Source organism: Camellia sinensis, chromosome 7 (genome assembly GCF_055761805.1).
Source record: "Camellia sinensis isolate YWXY chromosome 7, ASM5576180v1, whole genome shotgun sequence".
Classification (NCBI taxonomy): domain Eukaryota; kingdom Viridiplantae; phylum Streptophyta; class Magnoliopsida; order Ericales; family Theaceae; genus Camellia; species Camellia sinensis.
In genome coordinates this window covers 27,720,998-27,732,987 of record NC_138967.1, presented here as the reverse complement: position 1 = coordinate 27,732,987, position 11,990 = coordinate 27,720,998, and the positions used below count along the sequence as shown (strand labels likewise).

Below are 11,990 nucleotides of genomic sequence, written 5' to 3'. Positions count from 1 at the left end.
GGCTCCGTTTGGTTTAGTTTTTGAAAAGAGTTTTGAGTTTTGAGTTATATTTAGAAAGATAAGTTATTGAAAAAAGTTTTGGAAATTAAAATTTTGTTTGGTTATGAGTTTTGAAAATAATTTAGTGATGATCTGTAAAAAAAAATTTAATGAGAGGAGAGAGAAAAAAGTGATTAATTGATTTATTAATAATAAAAACAAAAAAGAGAAGGAGGGAGGGGAGAGAAAAAATAATTTTGAAAATTAATAAATTAATAAATTAAACATGTTTTTTTATTTTTTGATCCAAATATTAATTTAAAAACTAAACTACACGGTACTGTTGTGTTTGTATTATTTGACTAAAATAAAGCTAAATTTTTTTTTTCTTTACTCTTTTTAAATTTCCAACCATTCCGACATTCCAAACATACCCTAAATAAATTCAGGGGGGTGGAATTTGCTACCTAGATGAGAATTATTTGAATCGGAAAGGATGGAGTTGTTGAGACTTATTAATATCGTTGCATCTGGTCCCTTAATCAGGTTGGAGATCAATGATTATCCTAATATTGTGTTTGATTCGGGGATTTGAGAAGGGATTTGGAAAAGAAAATGAAAAAGATAGGTGAAATGTGAATAAAGTATACCTATATTTCACCTAATTTCATATACATTTTCTCTTTTCCTTTTCAAATCATTCCCAAAGTCTCCCAACCAAGCAGTGGGCTGCCAAATCATCAGGAGCATTCTTTGTATCCTCTCTTTTCAAATCAGTTACTGATGGTGTTGGTCCACACCCCAAATTAATTAAAATGCTGTGGAATAAAACTTTACCACCTAAAGTTCATTTCTTTGGTTGGCTCACTTGGAAATACGAAGTGAAAACTGTTGTGTTCCTCCAAAGAATTGGTATACTAAATGGAAGCACCTCCACTCTTTGTGACTTGTGTAAGAAGGATTAGGAAACAGTGCTTCATGTGTTACTTCATTTCCCCTTTGTTTGAAATGTTTGGTCTGCATTATTACAGTGGTGGGGTATTCGTGGGTCAGTCCTGGCTCAATTGAAAGATTGCTGATATGGAAAGGAGGTAATTTCAAGAAACAATAGAAGATAATCTGCAGGGCTATCCCTCTAGCAACTCTGTGGTCCATTTGGAAGCTTAGGAACGAATGCGTGTTCAATGATGCTAAACCGGATATCTGGGAACTTTCTGAACTTATAAAAATCAGAGTAGCAACTTGGCTAAAATCCTCATCCAAGGAGTGGCATTACTCTGTAAATGACTTTGTACACAATCTCAATCAGATAAGAGTATGCTTAGGTGGGGGTTGCGTATGGTTTTTGGATGCTGGTAGTCTGGTGCTTGGTGTTGTATTGTTGTTTTGTTCTAGTTTTCCCTCTACCCCTGTCGGTTGCTCGCCCACTCTTAGCTTGAGCTAGCATATGATTGTGTAGCCTTTCTAGTGTCAATCTAATTGGATTAGGATGGTTTACTATTATACTCTTTGCTCTTACCCCCTCTATTCACTACAAGAAAACACATTTTTGGCGACCAGTTTTGGCTACCAAAACAAATTTAGTCGCCAAAAGTGTGGGAATTGGCTACCAAAATTAATTTTAGTCGGCAAAAGTCAACTTTTTAGCTACTAATTTTTTTTAGTAGGGGAATGTTGATTATTCACGACTAAAATAAATTTAGTAGCTAAAAATATTACAATTGGCCACTAGAAAAATTTTTAGTAGCTAAACATATCTCCATTAGTGACTAAAAGTACTTTTAGTCGCTGTAGACCTACTTTTGCCTACTAAATTGTTTCGTAGCCGAATGAAAATAAAAATATTTATTTTTGATCTTTGGCGACCAAAATTTGGTTGCCAAAAATATGTTTTCAGCGACAAAATTCATTTTAGTCCCTGTAGACCTACTTTTGCCTACTAAATTGTTTGGTAGCCGAATGAAAATAAAAAAATTTATTTTTCATCTTTGGCGACCAAAAGTTTGGTCGCCAAAAATATGTTTTCTGCGACAAAATTCATTTTAGTCGTTGTAGGCCTACTTTTGCCTACTAAATTGTTTGGTAGCCGAATGAAAATAAAAAAAATTATTTTTGATCTTTGGCGACCAAAAGTTTGGTCGCCAAAAATGATTAAACAAAATAGTTATTTTATTTTTATTTTTATGAAAAGGTTGTCAAATCTTAACAACGTTGTTCATAAACATTGTTAACAATGACATTTTATCCACTTGAAATTTGACTTTCTTTTTTTTTTTAATGAGAAAAATAAAATTGAAAGAAACTTCTTTTTTAAAAAAAAAATAAAAATGAAAATGAAACATGCTTATTAATTAAATAAAAATGAATTCCCATTAGTAGTAGGTATATGAATAAAACAATCAGATTTATTGAATTAAGTGGTAAAAGCCAGTTGGCTTTATTAGGCTATCATCTTCTAAATTAATTTAAGGTTTACTTTAATATAATAAACTAGTTACAACTGCATAATAAATTAATTAAATGCACTTGACACATGATTTCTTCACCTGTCTTTATCTATGACAAAATATACATATTGCATGTTCTAAAATTCTAAATCAAATTGATTAGTGCCTAGTTAGTCATGCAGGAGTCCCAAAAAAAAATTAAGTATATTTTACAATATCTATATAATAAGACAGAACGGTTTTTGAAAATATGTCAGAGACAATTGTCCTACTAAGACATTTCAATGACTATGATTCATTTGTCTATTTAAATAGATGGCTGAGATGACCCTCTTAAATATATATCAATCCCCTTCCAGCACCACTGTTACATATCTGTTCCGTTTGGGAAGTTCAACCTAATGAAGTAATGATGGTTGGGGATAACCTTAAAGATGATGTGAGTTCTGCTCTATTTCTCTCTCCATCATTTGCACCATATTTGTTAAGAACATTTATGATTCATTTTGAGGTGCTGTTTTTGTATATATATATTTTTTAATTTCACATTCTTTTATCAAATTTGTTTGAATCAAAACATGCTTTTGTGTAAATTAAAGCTCCTTTACTTGGTCTTTGCAGGTTGCTTGTGGGAAATGAGCGGGAGCATTTACATGCTTGCTTGACAAAACAGGGAGGTATGATTCTTCCGAATACACAGATGTGGAATTTAAGCCAGATTACAAGGTGTCTTATCTTGCCCATGTTCATTCACTACTGGAAGCAAATTTTGACCTAACACCATGATCCACAATTTCCTTGACAATAAAAATTTGCATTTTTAAATTGAGTAGCATTGAGATTCTCAGACCATTTATTATTTGGTGGATACACCTATTTTTGATCCTGTGAAGAATTCATAGGAGAAGCTTTGTGAAGTACGGAGACAGGAAATTACCAAATATTGTGTATTTGAAAGACAGAGATCTTTCTTTAGTTTAGCATCTTATTGTAGTGTTGATATGCAGCAGAGTCATCGAATATATAGGTTTCCTTGCCAAAGTACTCTTGGATAGATTTCCTGCACATCTTTGTTTGTTGTCATTGTATTATGAGGCTAGTTGTTAATGCTTTGTTTGTGGGATGTAAGATTGTTGTTGTATATCTATATGTAATACTTTTGACCCATTTTATAATGCGATTTCTTTCTCCCTTTGGTGCAATGCAATGCATATTTTAAAATTACAATGAAGTTTATATGTTTATTTTTGACGAAATGATGAAATAATGTGGCTACGATTATTTTGATTCTTTTTATGTTTGATTTATGATTTATACGTAGGGATTTACAAAATGAACAATTTAGATCACTTGAGTGAGACTTGAGGTGAGGCTTATTGCAAGACTGCATGCCTGATCCACTTTTATAGACTAGAGGCAATCCTGATGATAATTGACCTTAATTTTGATGATGACAGTTTGAATTAAAGAAGATAATAGGTCAATTTTCTTTAATCTCAAATATTTTTATATTTCAAGTCACTCCGTCCGTTGCACCACCACAGAACTTAGGCACAATGCAGTGTCCTGATTACATAAAATATTCAAAATCTGTAAAATTAGTGTCTCCCTTCATCGCTAGAAAGAGTTCATGCAGCATTTCATAAATCCTCCCAGAACAAGGGTGGATTTTATCAGCAACATAACAGCTGTGAGTTTCGCTATTAATATATCTCTGCAAATGTGTGTGTATATGTATGAGGAATTTGGGGATCCTAGAGAAGAGAAGAAGAAGAAAAATGAAAATCATGTGTCTCTGGAAATGTGTATATATATATGTATATATCAGTCAATCTATGTATTGGAGAGAAGTGAATTACAGAGTTGGAAAGAGAAAAGCAGACAAGATCTTGATCACAATTGACCGTTTCAAATGAGATAAAAAAAATTACTAACAAATGAATGAAAACTCATTTTAGGAATAACAACTCATATGAGAAAAATAAATATTAAAGAGCTGTTTCAGATTTGATTATTTAGTGTATTTTTTAATTTTTTTTATAAAAAAAAATGTGTAGAAAAATAGAAAAGGGATGAGACATAAATAAGTATACTCATCAAATAAGTGGAATTATTTAGATTATTCCTGAACAGGAGGGTTTTTGAATCTTCAATATATTATTTAGTATACTAAGACATTTGAACAGCTCAGATCTGTTCAAATTACAAAACGGCTGTGATGTATGCTATGTGTACATTTTTCACTTTCCCATTTTTTTCTCTTACTTTTTCTTTTTCTCTTTCTCACCCACCTTTCCCATTATCTCATAAATAATCCACGAATGATCCCATGATTCCACATTCTTCATTTTCTTTTTTTTATTTTATTTCCCCCTTTCCTTTTTTTCCTCCCTGTTTATTTATTTATTTATTTATTTATTCACTTATTTTAATTTACACCGTGCCTTCAGGCACAGGCATACACTAGTAAGAATATAAGAGAATATAAGAAAATTTTTAAAATATAAGAATATAAGCAAACATAAGAATATAAAATATAAGAATATAATATTTTAAAATATATCTGTCATAAAATTTTAAAATATAAGAATATAAGAAAATATAAAATATAAGGATATAATATTTTAAAATATATTATTATATTTTTCAGTAAAAAAAATATTAGGACAAATATTTAAGATAATTTAATATTTTTAATTTTTAATTTTATTACTTATATTTTTATTTAAATATAATTTTAATATATTTGTTATGTCACGGTTCGATTTGCTCACCGGTCCGATTTTTAAAACATTGGTTTGAATCTGTATAGAAACTTTGTAACATTTACTTCTATTTTCTTTTAAGATAATAAATTAATATTTTAAATTTTATTTTTGTATCACATGAACCATTGGGCAACATCTAAAAAAACACCTATTTTAAGATAATTCATTTTTTCAAGCCGAATCTAAGAAATATATATGTTTTAAAAATTCAAAATAAGCAACAAATATTTACTATTTTTTTGTTAATTTTTATCTTTATTGAATTATTTTTGAAATTTTAGAAAAAAATTATAATTTTTCGATTCGTTTTGTTGAATGAAAACGAAAAATAAAAAAAATGTCACGTTTTTACCTTTGGAGACCAAAATTTTGGTAGCCAAAAGTTTTTTTTTGGAAATAATTAGTTTCGGTGACTAATTGGATTTTGGTCGCCAAATAATGCAGTTTCGCCGACTATGTTTTTGGTAGCCAAACGTGCCACGAAATTGTGGAGGGAATATTAATTTTTCATAATATATATTAGCGACGAAAATAATTTTTGGTCGGTAATAAATATTTTTTTCTTCTATTTTCATTGCAAAAATATCCCAGTTCCCTCCCTCTCGCACTCCCGCCTCTATCACTGTTCTATCTCCATCGCAAGAGTTGTTGTATCATCCCCCGAACTCCCTCCCAGGTATCTCCCTCTCTCTCTCTCTGTATCTCCCTCTCTATTTCTTAAACATCTCACAAGGCCTCTCGGTTTCCCTCTTTCTCTCTCTCTCTCTCTCTCTCTCTCTCTCTCTGTTTACACACACACACACACACACACACACACACACACACACACACACATACATGCATGTATATATATATATACACACACACACACGAATCATATATTCACGACCTTGATTCCATATATACTCGATTATATACACAAATCATATGTACACTCACGCCTCTGCCCTCTTTTCTACAGGAATAGTCTCCATCGCCCGAACTCCCCCGAACTGGATCATCCCCCGAACTCCCTCCCAGGTATGTTTGAATTTCGCATCTGTCTCTCCCTCTCTCTGTATCTCCCTCTCGATTTCCCTCTGTTTCTATCTGTCTCTGTTTACACACACACACATACATACATATATATATGCATATATACATATATATATCTACATATATATATATATATATGTCAAAACACACAGAATATGAAGTACGAAATGCCCTCAATTAGGGCATTGTTATTGAGATGTGATTCAAATTAAAAATTAGGGCAATGCTTGGGGTGAATCAAGCCATTTGCTACATAAACTAGGGCAAAGTCTTGTAGTAGTAGTACATATAAAAGAGGAATTTTTATGGTTTTGAGTAAATATACTAGCTGCTCGTTGCTTTTGGATGCCTTGGTAAGAATGTTGAGGTACTTAATATATACCTACTGTTCTTCTTCATAGTTGCATTTCCAATGTATGAAATTGATGTAATATGTGGAGGTTGAGAATCTTGAGATATGAATGATTTTAAAATCAACAAATGAATAAGTATTCACACTTGAGGTATGATATTTTGTGTCTTAGAAAAGAGATGCAGTTATCATAGTTTTGGTAGAACAAGGGCAGGGATTAGATTGTCCTCGTAGATTCTTCGACTAATGTTGTGTTCTTGAATGAACATATAGTAGTACCTTGGTACCCATGGATCATGACTTTCGATCTGTTGGCCTAGCTGTGTATGCTTTTTTTTTTTAAACATTTGGTGTCACTGTGCATTTTAAGTTGAAATATGCTTGTAGAATATAATAATATTGTAAGTGAGCATTCAGGGAATTGACTAACCAAAATAATTTCTTCAGATTAAATGGATTTTATTTTCTATGTACTTGTGATTAGCTACATTCATCCTTTGTCCTTGACCTTAGTTTTTTGTTTTTGGGTTTTAAATCATGGGTTGCATTTCTTAGTTTTCCCTCTGGTGCCTTTGAGACTGGGTGCAATTATTGATCTTTTTGCTTATGAGAAATATATCTTCGTTGACGTTCTCTAAAATCTTTTTGAGATGCATTCATATTTTAATAATCATCTCTTGTATTTCCAGTTGCCGCATCGCTTTCGCAATGCTATGGGATTTTTTCCATAAAAAATCATTATGTTCTTGCTGATCAGAATATTTAATTCAGTTTTCTGGAAATTTATTTTTGGTAATCTGAATGGGGTGATTTAAATCAGGTTCTGAATGGTTTCTATGCAAGAAATTGCCGACTAACATGTGAAGTCATAGATCTTTGAACACTTCTCACACTTCCATTTCTTTTCCCCATGTTTTCTGGCAAAAGTGTTTCTTGATTCCATTGAGATCACCAAGAGCCCTTGAATGATTGTGGTGCACACAACTAGGCTTAGGGCACACATAGTGCTTTATGTTATCTTCGCTTTTTCTTTGCTTCAGCGTCCATGGAAGGTTCTGTCCTCTCCTGTGAAGCTGCAAGTTTTGATCTCTCTAAAACCCCACCTTCTGTTTTGTTTATTTCATTTTTAAAATTTTTAGAAATGGTCATTGGATGTGCAACGATTGATTTCAGCCGTTGCAACAATGCATAGCTCATGTGTTTGCATCGATGTTGTAAATTTTGCTTTTACTGCCTCAACCTCACGAGTACCCACGAGCCACTGTTTTTTTTAATAAATAACATGTCATGCACACACACTGTGAAGAGCATGCAAATGATGAAGATGGATTAATGGCTTAACTTCCATAATTACGCATTGTTTTAGAACAAATCGTGTCACAAAGTCCCACCCTAAAAAGACTTATGTGACAAGCCAAACAGTGAATGAAAAACAACATAATCTATCTCAACTTCAAATGCGTGTTCACATTTGTTCCTTGGTTAATCTTTGTGTGAGTTGTAGGTGACAAAATGGACAAGAGTTGGATGACGATAAATAATAGGCTGACAAGTAAAGAGTATCAACAAGGGGTGAAGTCATTCCTTGATTTTGCTATGGCAAATTTAGGCATAGAGGATGACATTAGGTGTCCATGTGTCGATTGCATTAATGGCACAAAATATAGCAGACAAGTTGTATGGATGCACTTGATCCGAAGAGGAATGGCATCTTCGTATTTAACTTGGGTGCATCATGGGGAACATGTTCCCGTGTCTCGTCCTAGTGCATCCAATGACCAATGTGGAGGTAGTGGCGAATGTATGACAGATATCGATGATCCACCCATGGATGAGTTGCCTATTATGTTGGAAGAAATTTACGTGAGTGGTCTTATGGATGATCATACCGACGAGGAACCTAATGGTTTGGAGAGGGAGGATTTGCATAAGTTCACTTGGTTATTCGAAGATGCACAACGCAAAGTTTACCCGACATGTGAAAAGTTTTATGTGCTATCATTCGTCATTAAGATGCTTCATTTGAAGGTGTACAACAAATGGAGCAACCGATCATTCGATATGGTTATGCAGGTATTCAAGGACATTCTACCAGAATGTGATCAAACAGTTCCATGGACACTCTATGATGCTAAGAAGTTCTTACGTGACTTGGGTTTGGGATATGAAACAATTCATTCGTGCAAAAATGATTGTGCACTATTTTGGAAGGAGAGTGGTAATTTGGAGAAATGCCCTACATGTGACGCATGTAGATACAAGTTGAATGATGATGGTGGTAAAAATATTCCACACAAGGTATTACGGTACTTTCCATTGACACCGAGGTTGAAAAGACTGTATATGTCCAAAAAAACAGCCGTAGATATGAGATGGCACAATGAGAAGCGTGTGGATGATGACATATTAAGGCACCCGGCCGATGGTGAAGCATGGAAGGACTTTGATAAGCAACATCCAACGTTTTCTGATGACTCTCAAAATGTAAGGCTAGGGCTGGCAACAGATGGTTTCAATCCATTTGGGAATATGAGCACATCATATAGCATGTGGCCCGTAATCTTAATGCCTTACAATCTCCCACCGTGGAAGTGCATGAAAGAGCCATATTGCATGATGTCATTGCTTATTCGCGGACGTTCGGCACCTGGAAGAGACATTGATGTTTACTTGCAACCATTAATAAAAGAATTGAAGAATTTGTGGGAGCATGGTGTGCAAACATATGATGCATCGAATGGGCAAATTTTTAGAATGCATGCGGCGGTAATGTGGACCATAAATGACTTCCCTGCGTACGGTAACATGTCAGGGTGGAGTACAAAGGGTTACTTGGCTTGCCCTAATTGTAACAATAATCCATCGTCCCAGGGATTACGAAGTAAAATAGGGTATATGGGTGCTCGTCGCCACTTGCCTGAGAACCACACCTGGCGAACAAGTAAGCTCTTCAATGGTCAAACGGAGCATAGGTCCAAACCTTTGGACTTATCGGGGGACCAAATACTAGAGAAAATTGATTTTGGGACTTACAAGCCGTATGGAAAGCACCCACAAAATCGAAAACGACAAAGGAATGAACATCAAAATTTGAATTGGAGCAAGAGAAGCATTATGTTTGACTTGCCCTATTGGAAAACATTGAAACTTCGACACAACCTTGATGTCATGCATATTGAGAAGAACATATATGACAATGTTGTTGGGACACTTTTGAGCGTGGATGGAAAGAACAAGGACACGGACAAAGCACGCTTAGATTTGGAGGACATGAAAATACGTAACGAGTTACACTTGAAGAAGCGTTCTAATGGGTCCTTTGAGAAGCCTCCTGCATTGTACACATTGTCGGTGAAAGAGAGAGAAGGCTTTTGTGATTTCTTGAAATCAATGAAGTACCCTGATGGCTATGCAGCAAATATCTCCAATTGCGTGACCGCTCAAGCTAGAAAATTATCTGGCCTCAAAAGTCATGACAGTCATGTCCTTATACAATGACTTCTTCCAATTGGGATGCGTGGCTACCTTAATAAGGAAATCGGAACTACACTTTTTGAGTTGGGAAATTTCTTCAAATAATTGTGTTCAAAGACATTGAGGCGTTCAGATTTGCATAAATTGGATGAACAAATCATACTCATACTTTGTAAGCTTGAGATGATTTTCCCTCCGGCTTTTTTCGATGTCATGGTCCACTTGGCAATTCACTTGCCTCGAGAGGCTATGCTTGGAGGCCCAGTGCAATATCGATGGATGTACCCAATATTATTATGAAAATTCTATAGTTATAATAAGAAAATCTGGAAATCTGAAAATTCTGAAAATTTGAAATCTGGAAATCCGGAAATGTGAAATATGGAAATTTGAAAATCTGGAAATTCTGAAAATTCTATGACAAATTCTAAGTTTTGACATTTTCCACATTTTCCAGATTTGTAGATTTGGACAAATTCTATGACAGATTTTACATTCTATGAGTTGTTTGGTGCTTGATTTAGATTTTTCTGCTGGTATGCTGGTGCTAGAGTTAGCTTGCCCCTCTATTGTTTGCTTTGCATAGTTTGCTGGTTTACTATACTGCTGGTCTGAGGCCTGCTCTCAGTATTGGATTGGTTTTGTTCAGTATTGGATTGGTTTTGTTCAGTTCTGTATTTCTGATATAGCGATAACCAAGGTTTCTTTATGGCAGTTGAAGTTTTATGGTTTTATGGCCATCAATCACATAATGGGGCCAAGTCATGTACCTACTAAATGTTTTACTGATATGTATTGAGTATGATGCATGATATAAAACTGGTCCTAGAAAAACGAAAGGAAATGCTTTATTCAGTTTTTCTCTGTCATTCCTGAGATCAGATGGAGTATGAGTAACTATGGCAATTTTCAGTGGCTCTGATAAATTATACTGCTGAGAGAACACAGCAAAATTCATATCCTCTATAATTTTAAAATATTGCATTTTTTAATTTGATCAAAATCTCAAGAGCTGTGATGTAGCAAACTTGATATTGTTGAAATGAATGAGCACTTTGCTATGTCAAAAAACCTTGAGAAAACAATCTTGCATGATTACCAAGTGTGGAATTATGTTACATATCGTGATTCATTTTAGAATGAAAACGAAAGGTGTTTTCATATTCATCACTAGATTAGCTATGTGCTTCCATTGCCTATTAAAATGATTATTTATTTCTACTTTTTGCAGGTATTCTCATCTGATCCAGCTTACAATACCGGAGATCCGCAACTACTTTATGAAAGCACTTACTAGACCTAACCCAGATAACTGCGGCTGTAGGCAGCTGCTCTTAAATTCTCGATTCTAACTAAATGCAATGTACAGAAAGCTCTAGATCTCTCTGTTGTTGAGCTAGTGAAGGATCTAATTGGTTGATTGTAGAGGGACCACCGATCACTGTCTTCTGATGCCAGATGTACGGGGAGCAAATATTCCGGCGTGCCCGTATTCTTTTCTTCCGAGCTCCGTCGATATCCGATCACTTGTGAGCAAATAACGGTGAGCTACCCGGCGGTGTGTGGCCAGAAAAACCCTCCGACGGTCAAGTTAGCACACACCTTAGAGAGAATAGAGAGAAGGGAGAGAGTGTTTGAGTGTAAGAAATCCTTACAGATGTGTTCGTGTGTCGCGTATGGGGGGCGCAGACATGCTTATATACCTTCTGAGCCCCATATCCACTCCCTGTCATCTCCTGACAAGTGGCTCTGCTATCCCATCTGTCAGCATAAACCATGCCATTCATCACCTGCTCTCAACTGCCTGTCAGCACAGCTGGAGCTCGCCAGCCGAGCTGCCCTACCTCGGTCGTACCATGCTTCATACCTTAAGTGCCTAACCGGATAAACAAATGAAGGACCGGGCTAGGCGGCATCTCGGCAAAGCTTAGCCCG

The 11,990-nt window shown here is 34.9% G+C and overlaps 1 long non-coding RNA gene across 1 annotated transcript; it reads left to right on the top strand.

Annotated features, from left to right (window-relative positions):
• Positions 1-2,544: 2,544 nt before the first annotated feature.
• On the top strand, positions 2,545-11,508 carry LOC114323492 (uncharacterized). Its single transcript, XR_014334541.1, has 4 exons — positions 2,545-2,865; positions 3,048-3,103; positions 6,156-6,214; positions 11,287-11,508. It is a non-coding gene; the product is annotated as an uncharacterized LOC114323492 (long non-coding RNA).
• Positions 11,509-11,990: the final 482 nt, after the last annotated feature.